General features: G+C 32.2%; 1 protein-coding gene across 5 annotated transcripts in view; it reads right to left on the bottom strand.

Moving 5' to 3' along the window:
* Positions 1-22,894, bottom strand: part of krz (beta-arrestin protein kurtz) — an 88,677-nt gene extending 65,783 nt beyond the window's left edge. For all 5 annotated transcript variants that reach the window (XM_088229177.1, XM_088229178.1, XM_088229181.1 and 2 more), the window contains exons 1-2: positions 22,813-22,894; positions 18,516-18,561 (exon numbers count right to left, since the gene is read on the bottom strand). The gene's annotated coding sequence lies outside the window, so the exon portion shown is untranslated. The remainder of the gene's footprint in view (positions 1-18,515; positions 18,562-22,812) is intronic.
* Positions 22,895-23,149: the final 255 nt, after the last annotated feature.

Here is a 23,149-nt window from a genome sequence, read left to right as displayed (position 1 = left end):
CGTAATATACTATTTTTAATTTTCTTAAGTTTCGCTTATGCTATAGGTCTGATAAAATACCAGCAATGCGCTGAAAAGAAGGATGGCAAAAAATATCTAAAGGCACTATTTGAGACATTAAATATAATGTGGCAGGGTATTGAAAAACACCCAGAAGGTGTATCTTCCCAGGAAGCGCGGCATAAAGGAGGCGCTTGTTAAAGCATCATGTAGGTATACATATAAATTTACATAATACTACGAGTATGTAATGATCATAAGGTTCGTTTTCCCTTAGCGCACAAAAGATAACCAAGGTCATATAAAAACGAAATGAAGACATTTTTCAACGGAAAATTTTCATGTATGTATCAGTATACCTATGATGAAAATAATTATTGGAGTCAATATGAAGACTATACTCGTGTGGGTTGGACTCATTCCGACGTTTCGGTTACCGTTGCGGGAGCCATCTAGCCACTAGTTTAACAAAGTTTACCCTGAAGATAACTCTTGCAACGAGATCACCCAAAAAATAACAGACATATTGATAAAAATCTACGCACCTATTTAACTGACGAAGTAATGTTGATTTATTACCTATGGTTTAAGAGATCTTCGTCATAAAATCAGATCATAGTCATTCAGATCGGGTTGTGATCCCGTGGCTAGTGACGTGGACTCACGTTTTAGAGGCCCGAGATTCAAACTCCAATCTACCCGAGCTTGATTTCCATTTTCTAATAGTGAGTTATTGATAACGAGGCGAGAGAAGTGAGCTTGTCAATTTAATTGATGGATGCATCGAGAAAATAGGAAACTGGATGGCTGAAAACAGACTAACATTAAACCCATCAAAAACTGAACAATTATGGGTGGCTTCAGCCAGACGACAGAATTTTATCCAGGATACGGCCCTACCCAATGTAGGGAGTACCGCTTTACCCACCGTTAAACTACTGGGAGTTTTACTCAATTCTGACCTTTCTCTTGACGCTCAAATTAGTAGAATGATACGTTCATGCTTCTACCAGCTAAGACAAATTAAATGCACGCAAAAATTTGCCGGTTGATGCCGCCCGTCAATTAATAAATGCGTTTGTAGTGTCTAGAGTCGATTATTGTAATGGTATCTATGCAGGTCTACCAATGAACAAAATGACTCGCCTACAATCTGTATTGAATGCCGCCGCGAGACTTATTTTCGGAATCTCTAAGTTCAGTCATATTACTCCACTACTTCGGGAACTACACTGGCTACGTTTTCCACAGAGGGTCGAATACAAACTCTGTTGGCTTATGTATAAGTCACTGCACAACTCTGCCCCGGAATATCTAAGGGAACTATGCATTTCAGATGAACTAGCTGACAGGCGTCTCACGCTTAGATCAGCTACGTCTACGGCGAGAGAAAAAGTTATTATACCTCTACGCAAACAACGCACTAAATTTAGTGAACGCGCATTTGCGGTCGCAGGCCCTATGGCATGGAATGCTCTCCCAGCAGAGGTGCGAGGCTGTGAAAGTGAAGTGATGTTTCGGAAAAAACTTAAAACCCACTTGTTCTCTAAATCATTTGAATAAATCCGTAGCATGTGACAAAAAATAAATTGTTTTAATTAAATTACAAATTTAAAAGCTTCAATTAAATTTATTTAACAATAGAATCACTATGTAAAGCGCCCTTGAGGTATTATATTACGAAAATTGCGCTATATAAGTTATCCATGATAATAAAAAAAGAAATACAAACTATATATCCCGAAATTAGAAAGAAAAAAGACTATTACATGTGATTTATTTTGAGAAATAAATAACAGGCAACGAGTGATTTATTTTGTGAGATAGATAACACATTACATTATTAATTATTAATTAACCTATGGTTTCAATAATACAATCGAAGCACTAAATATGCTACACAAGAGTAACGTAGATTGAATAATTTCCATTTCAAAGCTTTACGATTCAGAAGTGCGATTGGAATTATTAATAACAGATGTTAGTTATCGAGTCGGCGAAATTCCGTCCGAAAGAATTTTAATTGATTCAATTCGTTCGAAACGGAGAAAATAACTAAACGCTTTGAGATAAAAATAATTCAATCCGATAAAACAAGTACATACTAGATCGGAATAACTTTAAGCAGTACCAGAGATCTGTACTTTTAAATGTCCGACTGAAACTTAAACAGATATTTAGTTTTTAAAATTTATTTATTTGAATGACTTGTTTGTAACGCTGATATATGTGAAATATAAAAATTCAAACAGAACGTTAAGAAATTTGTGTTAAATAACTTATAAAGTAAACAAATATACGTTGTTCTTATATAAGCACACATAATTCGATTTCCCGGAACTTAATCTACTTGCTTACCGTGTCCCCCTCCAGGCCAACTAGACTCTCTGATATTTTCTATATTCGTAAATTTAAAACTAATCATCGGAAACATTCTACAATCCCTCGTATATGTGAAACATTTAACAAAAAAATTAAAAGTCTTGATATATTTAACACTCCATACAATATGTACAGAAGAGAATTAATGGGCTTGATTCATGCTCTTCATTCATAATTCGTTTAATCATTAAATCAAATGCAATTTTCCACTCTCACTTTCCTTCAATCATCCTTTACCACTCCTTATCAATTTCCTTCTTTTCCTTTCCACTATCTCCTTGTTTTGTCCATATTTATCTTATTTTAATATATAGTATACTTATTATTTATATAGTTTAAACTTCAAGCCGTCGTCGCTTTATTACAGTATTATTTAGTAAATACATATAATTGGATGGCAGGCTCTACTATGTATACATTTTATATAATTTATTTTTTTAAATATTCATTTAACCTGTACATCTGTTTGTATTCAAAATAAATAAAATAAAATAAGAATATGTTTATGTGTGCCCTATTTCAGGATTCAATAATAAAAAAATAAGTAAATAACCATTTTTATTAAAATATTCTATTAGATTACCCCTGTTGCCGTTAAAGCATCATCATTATGAAAACCATGCGCAGAAAAGAAGTACTGCCCATTCAAATCTTTAATTACCCCTGCTTTATGTGTGCATAACAATAAGCTTTCATATAAATATAGTGTGCCTACTAACATAAGCGAAATTAGTATGTTTACTTGGTTTACGGACAGGCAGTACTAACACATTAACACAGGTTTATTAAACATCGGAACGCATTGTCCCTTCCAATCTTATTTTCGAAAATTTTCCTAAATGTGTAAGAAAAAACCTTTTTAGTCAAAACAAAAAAGATTATGTAAGCAATGAAATTGAAAATTGTAGATGTGTAATAAATTTGGACGATATAGTATTTTAAAAGAAAATAAATTTTCATATAAGACAAGATTTCCAGTAAGGAAACATTATCTTATATGTAAAAAAATAACCACAAAACTTGTAAAAGAATAAATAATACAAATGCGGAATTTAGGATTAAATTTGTGTTTTTTAAATTTTTTTTAAAGCAATTATGTTTTAAGTAAATTCTTCTTCCTGTGCCATATCTGGTCCCCCCCGACGCGACGTTGGCAACCGGAACAGCTCCTCGACCCCGCGCACTCTCGTCGTGAATGTTCCTCAGCCAGGACATCCGTCGCGTTCCAGCTTCACGCGTTCCCTCGATCTTCCCCATCGCAATTAGTTGCAGAAGCGCATATTTACTTACGCGCAAGACGTGGCCCAGATGTGCGAGTTTTCTCTGCTTTAATGACGACAGTAGTTGTCTTTCGGCACTGGCTACTAAATCTGTCCACGGCATTATCAACATTCTCCGGTAAAGCCACATTCCAAAATCCTCTAATCGGTTGATCAAGCCCACCTTGAGAGTCCACGTTTCTACTCCGTAAGGCAGTATTGACCACACATAGCACCTGGCCATCCTGTCTCAGTTGTTCAGCAATGCTGATCATGCTATTTTTATTCTGAATCTAATTTCTCCAAATCAGACGTGATTTGATCAGAAGTACAGTTTTACAATATGAATTTAGTTCAAAGGTATACGGAGTATACATATATACAGAGTCCGTACCTTAAGAGTAATAATCACTTTTCGATTTAATTACAAGTTTTACATTATTTATATTTTTATACTTACGCACCCACACACACGCAACTTCTCCCTCATTCATTCACACACGCACATGCACATACTCCCTCATTCATTCATTCACACACACACACATTCACATACACATTCATTCATTCACACACACACATTCACATACACACACATGAATACAGACGTCACACACATACAATTACGTAAACTCTTTCAGTTTCAGTGCTGCAGAGCAGCGTTTATTTTATAATTTAAAAAAATACATACAAGAATTTGTTACCCACTAAGTCTAAAGACTTTTCGGTGGGACACATTTTTTTTATGACAAGTTTATATTACATTTATTTTATTTATATTTTACAAATTTATTTATAAACAGGCACTATAAAGTATCTAGAAGATATTTCTTCAGTTCTTTTTTTTTCATTTGAAGATATTTTATGTTAATGATGGTTTGTGTGAGATCATTGAACAATCTTGGAACAACGCAATTTAATGTTCGCTCTCCGAAGTAATTTGTAATTCGGGGAAAAAACAGGGAGCCCTTAGTTTTTAATCTAGTGTTGTGAGTGTGGGAAACTCTTGTTTTATATTCCGGATCAACTAAGTGATCTACAATCAATTTACAATTTCTCTTATATATGATGTATTATAAGATTTACAGTGGATTTTTTTAATTGGCTCTAGTACTGATAATTTATTTCTACTTATTTTTATATGTAATAGCTGTAAAAATCCCAAATAAAATAAAATAAATAAATACGCTACTGGCTAATAGAGTCGCCAAAAGAGACAAAAACGATTCTATGATTATCAACCGTGAAGTTAGCTACAGTTTACGATAGTACAACAGGCCGTAGGTACTCAGGTTGAGAATTGCAAGCGCAAACCGAAACCGTCCGTTACACGGTTTTTGTTTTAAAAAAACCATACTGAAAATTTGAAACTTTTTTGTTCTATGCTATAGAGCTAAAGGGATTCCCTGGAGGCAGCAGATAATTATTACTCTAAGGTTAAACGTCTCGTTTTGCTAACTGAGATGCTCATGTTAAATTTTGAGGTCCGTACGCAATACACGCAATACGGGTTAATACAAATAAAAGGTGTTTCGACTTAAGGTGAGATTATTTATAGGATATAATGACACGGCGACCTTGAAGTAATTAATCGTATACATACACATTTCAGTATTCCGAGGTTAGGTTAAGGCGCCACGTAAAGTAGACACACAAAACACATAGAAAACTTGTTTACCTACGTTGAAACATAGACATTGAAATGTATAGCGCAAAACATAATTTAAAGGCTCTGGTTTTGCAGTGTAAATTCACTGATTTATTGTGGAAAAAAAAGACAAAGGCAATGAACTTCCACCAAGAATATTCACTAACAAACTTGAATGTTTTAAATTTACGGAAACAATGTTTTTGTACACGAGAACACTTTTTTTTTCACGTATTTTGGATCTTTGACGTGTGACTCTTGAATGAAAAAAACAATATTGTGAAGAGTTTTTAAAATTGCGTTTTTTAATTAGATAAGCTTAAAAGTTGTTAACAAAATCTCTTAATTTGTTCGCTTAAATTTTTTATTTTTTTATTACTAAATTGACTTATTTTCAATACAGAAATCTACGACCACATTCAAAGTATCATATTTCTTGATTTTACACACAACACAAAAACATCGAGCATCGGGCCAATTTGTCTTAGTTATGCTGAAAGCCACATAACAAAAGGGCAGGAAAAGAAAACAATGAAAACTGTAGTAAAAATCCCATACTCAGCTAATGATGCATCGTGAGGGAGTGTTGGTAGTAGGGTGTATGTGTTGAAAAGAGTGTTAATGTATGTCGGAATGATTTTCTCAGACATTTTTTTTTTTTTTGCTGTAAAGAACTCGTACTTGGAGTAGAGTTCGGTTCGAACCTCGAACCTCTGATTCGTGAGACCGCAACACTAGCCACGGGATCACAACGCGATTCAATTTTGATTGTAGACGTATTAACATATTATGAACTTCTGGATAAATTTCTTTCAGCACAAAGATGCTAAGGCTACCAGATTTCAGAGAGCTCCTTCGGGCAGCTTTTCTCGTTTGACAACGAGCAAATTTTCCGTGTATGTGGGCACCGCCAAGGAGACTTATGTCCTCAGATGCGGTGTACGGTATGTGGTGGGCAAGCTGTAGACATATTAATTCTCCAAAAATATTCCAAAAAAATGGTAGAAGATCGCTAAAGTATAATATACCCGTAATCTATACAAATACATAAAAAAGAAAAAATAAAAGAATTTGAAATGAATAAGTCACTCAGATACCAGCATAATATTAAAATTCCTAAATTCCACACAAGTCATGGGCAAAATAGCTTTGTCTTCAAAGGTGTAAAAAAATATAATAATCTTCCTAATGAACTAAAAACTATTAAAAATAATATATCAATAAATAAATTTAAAGTTAATCCAAAGAAATTTTTTGACTCGTGTAAAAACAACATTAAATTTTAATTAGTATGAATGTTTTTTTTTTTGTTTTTTATTTATTTATCCTATGTTTTATTTTTCTTTTCAAATACTCGTATTTATAATTATATAAACTCTTATAAATAAACAACTAAAACAGTGTAAGTCACTCTCCAAGCACAAGAGTCTCTTTTTTTGGAGAGTTACAGTGATAACATTTACTAGATGTGTAAAAGTAGAAATGTTTAGAATTTTACAAAAACATGTAGGTACTTTTTATGAAATTTGTGAATAAAAAAATAAATAAATATAACATGTCCCAATATAAATTAAACGTTGTGATAAATTATTATAATTCAAATTGTGAACAAGAGAGACGTATGCTGAGGATCTGAATAAAAAAAGTAGATTTTTCATATTGACTATCGAGGTACTAAAAATCGTTTTCTATTTGTATTTTAAAAAAATGATTTGTATTAAACGTGTTAGTACAGGGACAAACAGAGAAGGGAGAAAATGTTTATGATTTTAATATGTATTGTAACTCAATGGTTAATTCATCAATATGCACTGTACATATTATGGAGTTCAGAAGGACTTATATGAATAATAATTGTTAATATTTTCATACATATAATAAATTATTGTTAAATACTTGTAAATATATAATATAATATTGTATAAAAGTTTAGTTTATTCAATTTAATAAAAATAATGCTTGTATAATAATGTTAACACTGCAATGGTGTAAGACGTAAAGCTAGGGTTTCCTAGGACAGCGGTGCCCGTATTTTAACGGCCGTAGTGAACGGTGATGCAGTGGACAGCCGTCGTAAAGGTGACTAGAGTGTGGTTTTCTAGGAAAACGGTGTTATCAACACCATTTAACACCGTTTTCCTAGGAAACCACTCTCTAATCACCTTTACGACGGCTGTCCACTGCATCACCGTTCACTACGGCCGTTAAAATACGGGCACCGCTGTCCTAGGAAACCCTAGCTTAAGACACTAAGGTTATGTTGTAAACAAGTGGTAGATTTTTTTAAAAACATTCCAATTAATTACAGTAAGAGTACAATTATCCGGATTAACGAGTATCAGATTCTATTGCTTTTATAATACGGCGAATTTGAACCACATTAAAAACTTACTTAAACATGTCCACCAAAGTTTATTGCACAATTGAATTAAAATCATTTAAATTTGAAGCACTAAAATTGTGGTTTCTTATTATAATGAAATAAATTAATATAAAACGACTTTAAAATAAATTAGAATACGATTCATTAGTTAATTACAAATTTAAATTGATAAAGTTTGTTTAGCTTTGAAACCGGTTGGTAGAAAAAAAAAAGTGGTTAAAAACAAAGATGTTTTATATTCATTTGAAAAACTTCTCGTTTATTTTCTATTTCCTGACAACGATCTGAATATTTAGCAATCTGGGCGACTGGGTTTCGGATAAATGGAGTTCTATAGTATTGAGATAATTCTACTTAAAATACCTAAACTCTATACACAACACTTTTCTCAGCCGCGCATACTACACGGATCTGGGCCGCGATTATGAACGGCTATCTTCATCGGTATATACTGAAATGGTATCAACTAATATTGATATTTATGTACGAAAGTGTGTATATTTGCATGAAAATTCCAAGTATCTTCGTCAGTAAGCGGTAATTAAACATGTTTAGAAAAAAAATTGTTAACATATTCTATTTATATAGAACACCTAATTTTACTTTGTAGATAAAATTGAAGATAAATTTTAACTTCCCTTCAGAATACGTACCCTGTTAAGATTCAAAACAAACAACAAACAAACCATCACGGCCTTTCTCCGCAAGGCCAGGCAGAAAGAATAGAACGCCGTATAACTCAGCATTTGCATACAGATTTCGCTTTCTCTAGATTCATACATCTTCTCATGCACGTGCGCCCATTGTTCCGACTTTGGACATGTCTATATTCAAGTACTTATTGGACTTGATAGATCATGTCATGTCTTTCTCGGTCTTTCTCATTCTTGCATCCATCAACACATCATCATCAACATCGTTCCCTTTCCGCATCTAATGATGCATAGGTTACTGCATTGGTACACCAATCGCGGTGAATCTTGATCATTTTCGTAACATGAAGATCCGGGTTTATGAAATATACTATTGTAAAAACACCATTTTAAATAAATATTTCATGTCAAACACGTGGGGAATCGAACCCGAGATCTTTTGCATGGCAGGGAAACGCGCTGACCATTACATCACGAGGCCGACAAATCCATCAACATTAGCATCGATAATATTTTTAGCCGTTCTTTCGATCTGATGCCCTTACCAACGCAAAACTCTTTTCTTGATTTTGTAGAAAAAATACATCTAAAAGGAGAATAATAAGGACACATACTACGAATACCAATAAAAAAAAAAGTGAAATGATTTTGGAAAAATCAATTGTATTTTCAAAAACCACTATAGATATTGTGGAGAAATGTTTTCATACACAACTTTAAAAAAGAAATTGTAAAAAATATGTCTCTAGAAAAACGCCACATGTTTGGCATTGATAATTGTGACGTCAAGATTCGTGACAATAATTTATAAAAATTTAAACGGAAAACAAAGTTAAAAATTAATATGAATCATGACGAATTAGGGGCGTGGCCAATGCAATGACCGCGTTTTCGTGGAAATTAAAAAATATATATATTTCATGCTACTAATACGTAATAAGTGTTTTTTTTACTCGACAGTATTTCATAGACCCTTATTACTTGAAAATTGTAAAAAAATTAAATTTCACTATTGTGTTAACAATAATACCTAAATAATGAATTATTACTATCGGTTATTTTAACATTACAGTAATTTAATGAGTTCATTTAAAATAATGTCTTAAAAAAAATACCTAGAGTTTTTTTTTTGCCTAGTAGTTAAATGATAAAAATATATCGCGTGAATGTATTGATTGAATGAAATCATAAACATGTTTTGAACGAATTCTATTCACGTGGTGTTAAGAGAAATTTTCTCAGCGCAAACATTTTGTCAGTTCTCAGAATCCGAACACAAAAAGAGAAAAACTTTTTATTCCGCTGACAAATATAAAAATATAGTAAATAAAGACTCGAGTTTTATATACAATAACAGAGACATTTTTTTCTTCGCAGAAGAAAATGCTGCCTGGAAGAATCTAGAAACTTGTCACTAACGTCCATGTACAGACACAGGAAATCAAGAATTGTTGTATTACTGAAAGAGTATCATAACATTATATTTTTTCTGCCGTTTTTTTTTAAATCTAAGGCGAAGATTTTTTAAATAATTCTACATTATTTTTAATATATTACACACTTAATGACATGATAATAAACGATTATAAAACGTTGGTAATATGGTCAGTAAAAACTTGAAAGTTCCGAACGTACTGAAAGTCAATTCGAGGTAAAATGAAAAAAAAATGCACTTTGATTATATATATTTTTAATAGGTTTAACTCTCCCTTCCCGGTGATGTTTAGCTAGCAGGGGCGAATTCTCCTTATAATCGATTATTTGCAGCTTACCTTTTTTTTGACATTGAAAGTAATGTTTTATGTTACATTATTATTAGGAAAAAACACATTTAAAAAAAATACGTTGCATTTCTTGGGTTAGCAAATTTACATCATATTCCTTTATTTCATACAGCGAGCCAGTTACGCCTCTAACGGCCAAAATTATTACTACTGGATTACACGAGATTACTCTGCTAAAGAAATAACGAAAAATGACACATGCGTTTACAGTAAAATCTTAAACACTTCTTCATAAAGGCTATTATTCTTTAAAATAAATCTATTTGACTTAAGACGGTCCAAGGGAGGTGGCATTATACGCACTCGATATGTGTGAGAAAGAGATAACGAATACATTTTGTATGTCTTAAGACGCAATTTACAATAATACTTGATAAGTTTCGGTGGTTTTGTGAAATTTTGTTGTAAAATAAATAATATAACGAATTGATATTTTAATCCTTATGGATATTATTATTAGCTTATCAGTATAAATCCTTTAGTGGGTTTTAAAAAACAAAGGTTCGCAACAAAAATTTAATATATTTGATATATAAAATGCTTTTGTGCAGACTGATAACAGTTGAATAATAGGTTTTCTTCAGAATCCATTTAAACTTTAAAAATTATGTCGGAGATGATAAAAACGTTACTAGTATATAGTGTTAAGACTAAATATATATAATGAATTTTAAAATGTATAACGTATGTCGTTTCGGGAATATTAATGTGATATAAAAATCGATGAATAATTATTCTAAAAACGTAATTTATGTTTTGTTTAGTGAACTATCGTACTCGGTAAGGAATGCTTTTAAATAATTTAGTTTTTATCTTTCTCACTAAGAAAAAGTGTTTTATTTCAAGACAAGTTTTAATAGTCAGACGTAAACAAAGATGCATCGGTACGCTAATAAACAATATAGTTTTATAAACAACTTTTTCGACGGTCGGATTAAGACATAAAATAGCTGAGTGGATAAATCGTTGCTTTCCATTGACTAAGGCGGGGGTTCGAGTCCTTACGGGTTCCAGTTTTTTGCAATGATGTTTTTTTAACGCATTTTTTGTTAATCAAATGTTCGTGCTAAATTAGAAAATATTTTAACTGAAACTATTAGCCGCTAGTGCTATTTGTTATGGATTATTAAATTTATCAAATATAAAATAGACATATTTTTTTTATGTGCCATACTACCGCTATGGACATTTTATCATTTCATTAGTTCATTTTATTTTATCAATCTAAAAACTCACCGCTCGCCACTGGTAGCTAGTACACATTGCATCTAATAACATTAATATCTCCACAAAAATAATTAATTATGGGTTGATATTTTCGTTATTCCTCCATTATACATTTACGTATAGGTTAAAATATTTTTTTACAAAATAATTAATGCTTATTGCGATCAGAAAAAAGCATTTTATCATAAATTACTAATATAAAAGAAAGTTTACCAATGTGTCGCATATTGCGAACGTAGTACAAGAGTAATCCTAATACTGTATAATAATTGTCTCACACACCCCTCAATGATACAGGAATAATCGAGAGTGAGAGGGACAATTTCACACGTCAAACGCGCGAACAGCAAAGTTTCTAGTATTTAACCCAGATGCCCGTTACTAGCTCCCGGACTTTCGTCAGGGGCGGTTCTTTCGCACGCGCTGACAGCATAGAGTAATGATTTTTTCATGTTTTTAGCAAATAGATTTAAAATATGATCACTTTTGAATTCAACTATAAATAATTGAAGCAATTGCCTATGAATATCACATTATTCCGATTTAAAATCTCTCATTTTAGGCATGTGTAATGACTTCACAGCACCGCAAGGCGCCGATGATTTCGGTACAGTAAGGGAAAGGGTAAAGTACCTACATTCTGATTTGTTTTTTGGTTTTATGAAAAAAAACTTATTTTCAGAAAATGACAGATTTGCAACATTCGTTCATGTCGCCGAGAACAAGGCTTCGATCTGACTGCATTTTCTGACATTTTTTAAATAAAAAAAAACGAGTCAATATTCGTTTATGTAACTCGTGAAATTTAAAAGTGCTGGTAACGAGTTTTAAGTTTTATTGATCCAGTTGGGAATCGAGCCCGATCTAATGCAAGATTACAAAATATCCGTAAATTTTTCTTAGGATGGGATGTTTTGCGCTATCATTTACCAGTGGTAGGGCAAAACGCTTGAGGCACTTGACTTGCTCAAGTATACATTAGAAAGTAGAGAGGAAAATACAGTTTTTGCCTAATTAATTTTGAGAAATATAAAATATCAACAGCCAGATTTATTATTCATTTAAGAAAAAATCTCTTTAGTCTAAGGGAAAAAAATACATTTTTTGGTTTGTCGTGTATGGCTTGCTTTGGTTTATTGGATATCCTTCGCAGTGATTATATTATTTATAATATCATTTGGATTGGATACTTCCTAGTGCTGGAAGACGGTGGCACTTAGGGCGGCCGGATATCCGATGAGTGATTGATAATAAGGCCCTTCAACTCAAGTTGGACCAAAACATTTTTCGATCAAGAGGCCTCCAGCTGCCACTAGAGACTTTAAGTGAAATGTCTCAATAGCAATTAGATTTGAGAATCCTCAACACTGTTCATTTATATATCTAAAAATAACGTTAAAAATGACGTTAAAATATGTATTTTATGTATTTAGTGAATTATCGTATTGAATTTGCACAGATCGAGATATTAAAAAAAAAACAAGTTCAGTTTCAGGAAAACTAACCCAATAACTGTAGATCAATATTATTTATGCTAGGTTAAATAATTACTATTTTAATTTTTAGAGGATTGGCTTTGTGGTTAACAGTTTTACTAAATGTAAATATTTGTATATAACCACTCACCGACTTTTCTATGTCTACCGGTTTCGATCCGTACCGGTATCTTCGCCAGGACACCAACTAAACCAACATGCAAAACCCAGTACGAAAAATATTAATCTTTATATAATTGGTACACGAAATATAAGTACTCTTAATGTTTAAAAAGATGGTATTTGAATATTAGCATAAAACCACTTATAATTTAAAATACAGACAACTCCATCTTAGGCTGAGCCATGTTAGAAAGGGGACTAACATAACCAGAAGATAATATATATTGATGTTTTAATCCCTAATGTTGTATAGATTGCCTGGTAAAAAATAAGTAGGTACGTAAATGGAATAAATTTATAAATAAATAAATAAAAAATATGTATGTAATGTAAATATCGATATGAATAGAACTAATATAACGAATTTTTATTAAAGTCTTTTGTAATCACGATTATTTATACAAAACCGAACATTTAAATTTAGAAATTGTGGGTTAGACAATGCGTGAATTGTACGGTTTGTAAATCAAATTATTATTTAGTTTTCAACACTCGAAATCAACAATAGGTGTTAGGAGTGCTAGGAAGCGTAAAATAACCCGACAAATTATACACAAATGCGAGAGCTTTACCACCGTAAACGGCTTGTTCCGTTAATTACCAAGTAAGAGTTAAATCATACTATTTATTGATGCGGGAAACAACCAGTTGTGGTTAACTAATAGATTAACAAATCATTTTACATATTGGTTAACCGCCTGCTTAACGTTACATTGAGATTTTTTTTAACCGTTGACTAACCGTTTACCGTTAACTGGTAACTTAATGGCGAGGGGGAGCTGATTGAGAGAACCGGGAGAGAACTGAGCGCTTGGTATTCGTCATCGCAAAATTATCATCGGGAAACAAGAAACAGCCAGTTGTGGTTAACTAAAAGATTAACAAATTATTTTACATATTGGTTAACCGCCTGCTGAACGTAACATTGAGAATTTTTTAAACCGTTGACTAACCGTTTGCCGTCGACTGGTAATTTAATGGCGAGGGGGAGCTGATTGAGAGAACCGGGAGAGAACTAAGCGCTTGGTATTCGTCATCGCAATTAACCCGCCTGATTGAATTACGTTCATTTGTGTTACCTGTTCAAAATTTATTTTATTAATGCCATTGTTTCTAGACGAACGGGGGTATTACACAATAAAATACCCCCAGGAAGAGTTCTTTAAGACGGCACGTGGAGCAAATAGATGGGGAAACGATGGCAGAAAAGATTTATGGTGGAGAAAGTAGAGGCGCTGTAAGAATGGCACGATCGGGTAAACAATATTTTTTTTTGTGTTTTTGTCAAAATAATTTAAAAACATGCGGTGAGCACTGACATTTTAATTTATAAGGATAACACTATCACTCAACAATACTTTATTCATATTGGTTTATATAATACTCGTATAGAAGCACCTCTATTGAACCAATTGGAAGTTTTCTGAAAACTTAAAATACCTGGGCCCCGATTACAATGGAAAGTTAACAGAGTTATCTTCGACCGTCTATAAAGAAAAAACGATATTTGTGTACGAAAATGAGTATATTTGCATGAAAATTTAAAATATCTTCATCGGTAACCGGTTTAAAGGAAAAAAATGTATGCATATTCTGCTTTCCATACAGAAAACTTAATTTTACTTTGTAGATAAAATTGAAGATAAATGTTAACTTCCTATTATAATCGGGGCCCTGGCGTAATTATTGTTATTACACGAAAACATTAAGCGTGTTCGCTCATTTCCATTTCACTGAAATATTTTCATTCGATATTGTATGAAATTGAAACGGTTTGAATATTTCGGTAATCTTCGATAATCCTGTATACAGGTGACAGGATATCAGCAGACGAATCATGAAAAATACATGACATGGTCGCTTAACGGAATGTTCTGTCGTTGATTCCTGGTAAATCAGTACTTGCAAGGCTTCAATGGGCGTCTGTAGTAGTAGTACCAGGCGACCAGCGACCAGCGCAGCGACCGGGATAGAATACGCAATCATCGCGTGACGTCACTCGAGCTTAACAGACTCATCTCTATGGTAGCCTGTCGCTAGAGGCGACTATATATACATAAATAATATGGTATCTAATTTTAAGGAATATGTTTTAGATAGTAAAAATGAAAAGTAAAAAAATGAAAATACATATGTACATATACTATATTTATATATATATGTATAAAAATAAATGTAAAACAAACTCCCTCCCTAAACACGAGTTTTTACTCTACTAGAGAGGTGGAAGCGTTATTATTAATTATGTATGTACAAACCATTTTGTAATTTTATACTTATTTTGACAATAATTTTTTTCAATAAATATAAAATATTTTTTTTAAAAACAACACTATTCAATTCGTAAGAAATTTGAGGTATTTGGAGGATTGAGTGTGAGCCAAAGCCACGAATTCGATTTCGAATCAAATGAATTAATTCAACGATTTGATAAAATGAGAAATTTATTTTTCCACGGAAAGATTATATATGAAAACGTATACACCTGTAATACTAAACTGCACTGTGAATCACATATATTTAAAATTCCATTTTATCAATTAAAATTAATATTAAAACCATTTTCGTTAAATATTTTTTAAATGCACTTCAAACAGGTGAACAGTATTTACAACTAATATTAAAACAGACCTCTATTTTTTAACATATTTTATGTATTGAAGAAAAAGTAGTAATAATAAACAACAAAATAAATCATAAAAAAATTTAAGTAAAATTAATCAATTTACTGCATAAAATTTAATCAATGTACCTAATATGTTGTTCACACTAAAACACGCTTAAAATATCCAAAATAAAAAAATTGTATCGATGATTACCGAAATATTCATATTGTTGCGATTTCATACAATATCAAATGAAAATATTTCAGTAAAATGGAAATGAGCTAACACGCTTAATCTTTTCGGGTAATATGTGATACAATAATTACGGCAAGTTTTCAGAAAACTTCCAAATGGTTCAATACGAGTATTATATAAATCCATATAAATACTTAGGTATAAAAAAAAACACGCGACGATCTGAAGCAGCATATTCTTATGTCATGTGTAACATTTTCCAGAATTTTATAGAAAAAAGTTCTCGAACTGTTAAGTTGAAATACACACATAATAGTCGAGTAAGATATTTTGTAATTACATACTTTCAAACAACGGAGTGAGAAACAATATATTTTTCGGACAAACATTTTGGTGGAATAGGGGGGAAAATGTTTCCGATAAATTCGTTTTGACAAGAACACCAAAATAGAGAGCAAGTTTTAGGGGTATGGATCAAAATTCGATACTCTATACTCGGCCAGAGGGCATTACACGTACAACAATATTTACATTTTATGGAAGATCAAAAATAAATATTGAAGTGATTGGCGGATTTATTTGTATTCCACGTATCATCGTGAAAGTAAATAGAACTATTTCAATAAAAATACATCTCCGAATGAAATACATGAAAGCTAAACGAGCAAATAAGATTTTCCCCAAAAGAATAGTGAAACGGGAATAAAAAAGGCCATGCGGAAACGAATACAGGTATACGAATTTGTTATTTTCAAACAAGGAACTACGATTTATTTTAACTAAACAAATATGAACGTTACAATAATGAGGAATATGTTCTAAGTTCAACCCTAAATCAAGATCGCTTAACTCGCTGATTTGGAATGAACGTGTGCAAGAAGGAAACACAGGTAAAATAGGAAAAATCACACATAACTAAGATTAGATTACCTACTTAAGGTCACAAAAAGGCATTCACAGGGGAACAAAGAAAAGTGTTAATTTCTGTTTATTTTGTAGCGACCGATATTATTTGAAATATAATTTTCAGTAAAATAAGGATTTCTTATCGTCAAGTATGTACATGGATGAAGACGTAAGATTATTTGCATGACATAGAAATAAAATATAATAATTTAATATAATCAAATAGAACAATGTTTTGAGTATGTCCAAATGTTTGTGGACGGGCTGGGTTTCCTCCCTAGGGAGTTATTTAGATCTAAATTTGCGGCATCAGAGAGGGAAAACATTTTTGAGAAGGGGAATGGAAGTCTAGACATTTACAGGGCTTATGACATGTCATTGGCTATGTTAAGTGGCCACTTTACCATTCATTTATATTTAAACATCAACATTTCCTCGACTCATCATTGATTTTTGTGAAGTAAAAGAGGTGAAACTTTTATCACGTGGGTGAGCTACTAACTTCCTTTGGGGAATGAGTGAAAGACTTTAAGAAATGTGGATGTTTGAACATAGGCAGAATGGAGACCAGCCTCGCAGATATTGTAAATAAAAAAAATAAAAAAATAAATACAAAATGACGGATCACAAGCCCTGTAAATGTCTATACGTCCATATTCCTTGCTCAAAAATATTTTCCTTCTCTATTACAACAAATTTAGATCTAATTAAATACTCATTTTAAGGAATTTCAATAACTTGGAACATAATATTAACCGAAGGAATGATATTTTAATGAAATTAGTGGTGCTGGAAATGGAATAAATTGATGAAATGTTTCTAACTCGATGTAATCGAGGGGTTTGTTTGGATTCGTTCTTTAGCGCGTATTGTTCAATTTAAGAGACATTTAACATAAAGGGATTTAATCAGAATGCGATAACTAACCCGCGCATATTTACTTTAACTCGGGACATGAAACGAAACATTTTTTCAATTTAATATTGAAATAGAAGTCCCTAGATTCAATTTAAGGATGAGTAAAGAATTAATCACATTGAATTGTTATACAGGATACACATGATATAATGAATACGTCCCTAATAAATACAGAAAAATTATTACACAAGCACTTGTATAAGCGAGACCTATAGAAATACAGGAAAAGACACTTAACTTAGACGATACTAGAGGTGACAGCTAGCACAACAAACATTTCCCACTTTATCTACTCAATAAAACTCCCCTTACGACTTCACCATTAAAGTATAGGAAATGTGTATAAATATATGTTTTATTTTCTATCGCAGAGCGAGCGGTGGCGGCGATACGAATGGAAGATATTTATATAAAATAATATTTACACACTTAACCGGGATCGCTTTTCGAATAAACATAAAATAATGTACAAAGAATAGAAATGACGAAATAATTGATGATGGTACTGTATTTGATTGAAACAGTTAAAGAGCTTCTTTCGATGAAAAGTAAAAAAGCTAGAATAAGCAAATATAGCTAAAAATGAACGGTTTCATTCCTTTCAGAAGAAGCAACACGTCGACGTTGGCGTCGGCGGTTAAAACGTAATGAACATTAACCTTGTTCAGAGCTCTTTCAGAAAGAGCAGGGAGAAAGAAAGATGTATCAATAAATTAAGAGAATGTTTTCTTTAACGGGTAAAATAAGAACTTCTTGTCTAATCCGCGTTTAACCGCAAACTACGTGCCAAACTAAAACTAGAGATTTTCAATAGCAGGAGATATTATTACTCTTTATTGAGTAAACAGGTTTAAGGGGATAATCTAAAAAGCGGAGGAAAAATGATATTATTTTACCTTATGTAGCCGAAGCTTTGGCACGAAAAGTCGGTCGCAACCGGATCTGAAAAGAAAGGAAAACAACTCTATTATAAACAAACCTCGAATCTTTATGTAAATTACCCTCGATCCCCATATTCGCCGGAGGAACAAAAAGGTGGCAAGAGCTCCAAGACATAAAATAACGAGAAAATGGCAGCCAACCGAAAAGTGCTAACGTAAAAAACAAAGGGGTAAATTTTCATAATCATTACATATGCGGTTATATTAAAACTTAAGTAATTTGTGGGGAAAAATGGGAGTAAAAGATAATTTTATGTCGTAGAAAGTTTGTAATTTCTAAGTATAAACTTTCCAACTAAGAAAATCATAAGTTCGCGTACAACATACTAATTAAGAGAGAACAGATTTAGTCGTCGCTATTAACACACTAAAATAGGATTAATTTTTTAATAAGAAAACGAAAAAAATTTTTAAAAATGTCTGCTACTTTTAGTTTACGAAAATAAGCCATACATCTATTTATTATTTATTTGTTTGTTTATCTTTTTTGTAAGAATAAATTAAACATTTAAACAGTGATTTGATTTATGGCATTTGTTGATATTCCTTATTGGAGTTGCACTGTACATAATTTGGTAATAATTTCTATTTTCATATGGGTATGATAACTTTAAATTGAAATAATTACTGTTAGCAAACACGCCAATAGGTCATTATATCTCTGAAACAGGTTGTTTTATCTTGTATAGTAAACGTTCTGTTTAATATTTTGTTACTTACTATAGGTTCACTTCTTAACAGATGACAATAATAAGAGCACATGACGTATTGACAATTAAAAAAATAACAATTAAGAACCGTTTCGAAAATCTTAAAAAAAAAACAAATGGTTGCTTACTTCTGCAGCGCGTGGAGCTAGCTACCCTCTCCGCACTCCTGTTTTCTCCCCCGCAGTAGTAAGCTACCATTCGGTTATATTAAATGATTTTGTTAATAATTTTGAAACGCTTCTAAATATTTTTTCAAAATATGCCAATATGTTTTCGTGCGTACAGCGAATATCGTGGTTTCGGATGTGATGGGGTTTACAATTCACGCTGTATATACCGATCCTATAAGAGTTAAAGAGATTAAATTGATGGTAAATATTTAATACATTGTTTTTTAAGACCCACACACAACAAGTTAAATTATGAATTATCCAACAAGTTTCGGAGTCACAGTAGTATCCATCATCAGGTTAATTTGATCTAAAAACTTGTCGATTGGTGTAAAATGTATTAATAAAAAAATCTCAAGTTGTCTGTGCATACCAAAGGCACCATGTTAAGATCTTCGCACGACCTAATGGACCATTTCATCGTCTAAATCCACAAGGCACGGTGAAATTAGGATGGATTGCTATATTTTGGTACATGGTTGAAATGAAATATTGATTTAAAAAGGTGTTTTTACACTAGAATATTTCATAGTCCCTGAACACCAGAAGCGTGGGTAAGTCTGATCATCTTACCTTCATGTAACAAAAAATATTAAGATACACTGCGATTGGTGTACCAATGCAGTGCCTTATGCACATGCACCATTAATTGCGGAAAGGGAATGATGATGATATTTTTAAAAGAAAAAAATATTTATTCCAAACATATTCAGCGGCTACGCTCAGGTAAAAATCCAGTGTTCCAGGTTATCCAGTGGAGATAAATCGGCGTCACGGCAATAAAAATGTTAATAATAACATTTGGCTGATTTAAATAGCGCCATTTTATTTTTTTAAATAAAAATAAATATTTGAGTTCTTATGATTTACCCAAATATTTTAGGGCCATTTTCAAAACGAGTTGTAAATAACTCACTATTAGGAAATAAGAATTAAGTTGGGGTAGAGTGGGATTCGAAGCACGGGCCTTTGAGCCGCGAGTCCGAGACATTAACTAAGGGACTACAACCCGATTTCTATATTCAGATTTGAAAATTGAAAGAAGTGAGATTTCAGTTGAGATTTGAACTGACTGGGACGGGACTCGATGATTCGCGAGAGTGAAGGCAATTGGTTCCAGGGGTGCTATTCTGAACCACTCTTGTGGCACGAGATAACCGTTTTTCTCGTGTATTTTGTATGTAAATACTGCAAAAGCACGATCTCCGAACCTAGTGTTTGAGCAGCGCCGAAGTTCGACAAGTTTTCTCTGCCTGATTTAAATTCCGACTTAAGAGTAGATTTCCTCTGACGTAAACTTTCCCTAATACAGACGACCAATAGGTATCCTGGATCCATTTTAGTACTGGTTACAGCGTTCTCCTAGCATAAAATAAATAAAAATACAATAAATATCAATCCACCCTATGTTATTTCATCGAGCCGTGTGGATTTTTACGATGGTGTAAAATCAGCCTCGTGGTGTAGTGGTCAGCGCGTTCGCCTACCATGCAAGAAGTCCAGGGTTCAATGCCTGACATGGTTGAGATAAAATATTTATTTCAAAAGGTGTTTTTAGACAAGAATGTCGTTTTTTCGTTTTTAATTTTTCTTTAATGTAGGTATAATTTACACGCTTATTGAAAGTCAATATATATATATGAATAAACAAAACAACACGAAAGTCAAGTTTCTAATAATAAATACACATTCTAAAAATAATCAAATAAATTAACACAAATAAAATAATGTTGTCAATTCCATTATACTGGTGTCTTCCATGTATTCATTTAGTCCATAATAGGCCGTTTTTAGAGGTCATGTTTAGGACAATGTCGGGTATTCTATTGTAGAAGCGTACGCACAGTACAGTGCCCAACAAACGATGTGCTTACCTTTCTTAGCTTTTATTTTGGGATTACTAATTTGTCTTTACTTCTAGTATTATACCAAAAATGTATAATATGCTTTCATTAAATACAACAAAAAAACAAAAAAAACTTATTAGGCTCAAAAAAACATATGCTGAAAATCTGGCTTTTGAGAACGTGCTTTTTTATATTGAAATTTTTTTGAGTTTTTCTTTTTTATCTTGGACAAATTTTTATTTTTCGACGTGTAACATATTTTCGATGCACATGGGAATAGATATTATCTTTTTTTCCGTAGTAATAAGAGTTTTATACATGTTATAGAATTTAAGAGATAAGATTATGTTCTATATTTTATTTTATTTATTTATTCATATTTTTCGCTTACAAACTATAAATTAATAATTAAAATAATGTGACCTCACTGGGGTTTCCCGTGCCGAGGACACTTAACAATTTAGTTTTTTTTATTACATTTGAGAATAAACAAAGAAGACTCACTTAAAAAACAAACATAATTAAACAAATATTCAGACAGTTTTAAAAACAAGGTATTTATATACATCTATATTATTTATATTACAAAACACTACAAAACACACAATGAAAACAACAAAAACCTAGCAATAGCCATACAGTTGTGGAGCAGTTGATTCAGCATTGGTATGGGCGAATGAGACAATCCATTTTACTTCTACCTAGCTCCACTATCCATTTTTTTATAGCCTTTTTAAACATTTTCTCATTACTAATTGCTTTAATAGATAGTGGAAGTAGGTTATAGATTTTAATTGAATAATACTCAAAATCCCTTTGTCTGAAAGTGGTATTAGTTTGTATTTGTTTAAGTTGTTTATGTGTTGAGGATCTAGTGATTATATTATTTGTATGTGATGTATTGTGGGGGTTATGTCTTTCATTTGAGTAAGAGTAGTGTTTGAATCTATAAGTGAGTATTGTTTTAGCGTATAATTGTTTTGGTGTCATAAGTTGTGATTTATGGAATATTTCTTCAGTGGATGTCTGTATCGGGACTCTGAGTATTATTTTAATGATGGATTTTTGTGCAACCAATACACTATTTAGAACTGTGTCACTCGCACCACCCCAACCGATTATACCGTACTCCAAAATTGATTGGCACAATGCAAAATAAATCTTTAAAAGTTCCTGTACATTAATTATATTTCGAATTGTTTTGAATAAATACGTTAATTTCTTAAGTTTATTAGTAACATTTTCAATCTGCTGTTTCCACTTTAAATTTATATCAATAATAACTCCTAAGTATTTGACATTGTCTGTCCTATCCAGTATTGGGCAATTACAATGAGCACTTTGAAGACAATTATTATTATGTAGTTTGATGTTAAAATCAGCATTTTGTGAATAGGTTCTATAAACCCTGTCACATCCGAAACCACGATAATGGGCAAGAAAACATATAAGCATATTAAAAGAAATATTCAAAACAAAGATTTTTTTAAAAATAAAATATTAAAAAAAACAAATGGGTGCTTACCTCGGCAGGAGAGAGGCGAGGGGGGCGTGGCCGCGCGGTCGGCAGTGTATCAGACTCCCCCTCCCCCTCCTCGTTTCTTTCCTGCAGAAGTAAGGAACCATTTGCTTTTTTTAATATTTAAAAAAATATATATATTCGTTTTTTAAAATTATTTTAATGAGCCAATATGTCTTCTTACTCATACTGGTCATCGTGGTTTCGGATGTGTAAGGGTTTAATGAACACCCTGTATATTAAAACTTAACTATAAGCACCTGCAGACGAACTGCATTTTATGCAGTTCAGTAGGACTTGATATTTTGTATATTTTTTTTAAACAAATTACAACAGGGATGGA

This window comes from Micrasema longulum, unplaced genomic scaffold (genome assembly GCF_059751315.1).
Source record: "Micrasema longulum isolate JH-2025_06_02 unplaced genomic scaffold, ASM5975131v1 h1tg000640l, whole genome shotgun sequence".
Lineage (NCBI taxonomy): Eukaryota > Metazoa > Arthropoda > Insecta > Trichoptera > Brachycentridae > Micrasema > Micrasema longulum.
The sequence above is the reverse complement of the archived record's forward strand: the minus strand, read 5'-3'. Positions and strand labels throughout refer to the sequence as shown.